Raw genomic sequence first — 3034 nt, forward strand, 5'->3', positions numbered from 1 at the left:
CGCAACAGACTGTCATACGTGGCGTTCCAGAGGTCCGGGCCAAGTACAGACCCCTGTGCCGCTCCGCCGGTTATACGTCTCTTTCTCTGACCTTGTGTTGTGTCGTACAAAAGCCAACGGTCTCTGAGGTAGTCCCGGATCATATCTAGCAAGTATGTTGGAACCTTGAATGACCGTTCCAAGGCCTCCAGCATGTCGTCCCATCTTGCCGAGTTGAAGGCGTTCTTGACGTCCAGTGTGACTAGCAGCACTATTGGCCGCGCCTGGTGGCAGGCTTCTTCGGCCTTATGTACCGACTCGACTACTTCGCCAATTGCTCCTATAGTTGAGTGTCCCTTCCTGAAGCCATGTTGTCGGGGTGAAAGGCCTCCCTCGCTTTCTATGGCTGACGTCAAGCGTATTTTGAGCAGTCTCTCCATCATTTTGCCTGCTGTGTCTAGCATGCAGAGTGGCCGGAAGGATGAAGGAGAGTTTGGGTCCCCTTTGCCCTTGGGTATAAGCACCAGTCTCGCCTTCTTCCATTGGCTCGGGAAGACCCGGGCCCTAAGGCAACTGTTGTACATGTTAAGCTGAAGATAAGGGCTCGTTTCCGCTGCTAACCTGATTGCATCCGCTGGTATGCCATCTGGGCCTGGAGCCTTGCCGGCTTTCATACTTCGCAGGGCTAGCTTCAGCTCGTCTGTCGAAAACAGTGCTGCCTCGGCTTGCCCCTCGATGAACACTGTGTCGGCTCTTAGTGGGTGTGTGGGAAATAGCGCATCCACTATATTCTTAACTCGGGCCTCATCCATCGCCTGTGATGGTGTATGGAACTTTTTCATCACTATTTTGTATCCCTGGCCCCAGGGAACGCGATCCACTTCGTCACATAGCGCTTTCCAGCAGTTCCGTTTACTCTTCTGTATCTCGGCCCCAAGTGCTTTCTTAGCGCTTTTGTAGGCTGCTGTTCTGGTCATAGCCTCAGGTCTACGACGAGCGCGCGTTGCGAGTCTCCGCATTCTATGGCAGGCCTTTCGTAGCTCAGCAATTCGGTCATTCCACCAGTATACCTGCTTTTTACCTGACCATGCTCTCCTCTGTAGCATTGAGGCTTTGCATGCCCGGTGACTGCAGCGCAAAGTTTCTTCGACCAGCTTAGTACAAGACTCCCTGTTGTGGATCTCTCCCGTTGTGGGTGAAATACCTTGGGAATCTGCTAGGAGTGACGTATCGAACTTGCGAACATCGACCCTAGACGGGTTCCATCCTGGTTTTCTGCGAGGGATACTACGTGTTTGCCCTCGCGTTATGTCAGTGACTTGGAAGGTGATGTAGTTGTGGTCGCTACCACTCAGGTCTTCCATCACTCTCCATACGTCAGCCCTCCGAAGAAGGCTTTCTGAGACCAGGGTTATGTCAGGGATAGAGTATCCAAAACCCGGCCTTCGATATGTAGGGGTCGTTCCGGTGTTGAGGATGGTCAGGCCAATGCAGGCTGCCATTTCAAGGACCAGTCTTCCCCTGGTGTTTGTTTGGGGCATACCCCATTCCACGCCTCTTGCGTTGAAATCTCCAGCAACAATTATGTGGCCGGTTATGTCGCGCAATTCGTCTTCAAGACAGGGACTGTGTCGTTTGGAGACAGGTAGCAGCTCACCAGAGTGATTTGCGCCATTTTAACCCAGGCGTAGCAGCGTCCGACCCCGCTGCTCTCTGCGCGATGGTTGGGGTTGGCAATCCATATCGCGGCCGAGCCTGATTGGTCAACATGCCAGGTTTCCTTTGTTCTATAGGGTTCACTGATGATGACAGCATCTGCTCTTTGTTCAAGAACCAATTGGTCCAGCAGATCATCAGCTACCCTACTCCTGTTCATATTTCCTTGTACAAATTTAATCATATTCTCCCAAGCTTTGTCTTAGCCTCTGCAAGGGCATCCCTGAAGGCCTTGCACGCTCCCGACCCGGGCAGGTGATTGGCATTTTTCTGTCCATCTCCTGCCGAGCACAGGTAGCAGCTTGGGCTTTCTTTACATGCAGAGGCTATGTGGCCCTGCTGACCGCATTTCCAGCATGAACTGCTTCTGTCTGGGCCTTTGCATGCCGCCTTTTTGTGGCCATACCCCAGACAAAGGAAACACCTTTGGACATCCGCGCGCTCTCGGACGCGGCAGATAATCCAACCTACTCGCAGCTTCCCCTTTTCAATAAGAGTACGGCCTGGCAGTTCGTCGATTTCCACCACAGCCATTCTTTGTTCTCGCGAGTTTACAGCGAGGAGAGAGACGCGAAGTTAGCCATTCATCTTGTCTCCTAACTCCCCGCGTATAGCGTTTTCCACTTCTGGGGCCGTGGTTAGGCAGTCCATGCACAGAACTTCTAGACGTAAACGTCTAGTGAGAATACGGGCGTCTCCAAGCTGGCCAATGGCAGTGCGCACATTTTCCTTAAATACTGAGTGGTCGCCACAGCGCTCCATTTCGATGAGCACGCGGCCTTCGCGGGTTTTCCGAACAGATCGAATTACGGTCTCCGTCTTCTCGGGTTGGAGCTTACCACGTATCGTTCCCAGCACCTCTGCATAGGTTTTGCCTTCAGCTGGCTTAATGATTAATTTGGCGAGACTCTTCTTTTTTCTCAACCTCTTCCTTTTTTTGCGGCTGGTCGCCTCGCCCTTATTGACCAAGGGTTCACCTGGCGCTGGTCCTGGCTTGGGCTTTCTACTTTTTCCAACCGTTTTCCATTGATTATCTGGTACGGTTTTCTGTGCATTAATATCTTTATTTCCATTATTATTATTATTATTATTATTATTATTTTTTTTTTTTTTCGTAGGAGAGGGAAATGCTTTATGCACTGGCCGGGGGCGCTAGTCTCTATACCACCTTCCCCGAGTGTGGGACTCCCACCGAAGCGTGTTGGGCTACCCACTAAAACCCAAACTCCCACCGCCCGCGCAAGAATCCCGCATCTGGCACCGCAATTCTGCATGTCTTCAGATGCAGGAGTGCGCTGTTAGAGCCTTGGGGCTGCTCTTTTGTAGGGGCGTTTCATTC

This window comes from Rhagoletis pomonella, unplaced genomic scaffold (genome assembly GCF_013731165.1).
Source record: "Rhagoletis pomonella isolate Grant_MI unplaced genomic scaffold, Rhpom_1.0 Rhpom_scaffold_00001, whole genome shotgun sequence".
Taxonomy (NCBI): domain Eukaryota; kingdom Metazoa; phylum Arthropoda; class Insecta; order Diptera; family Tephritidae; genus Rhagoletis; species Rhagoletis pomonella.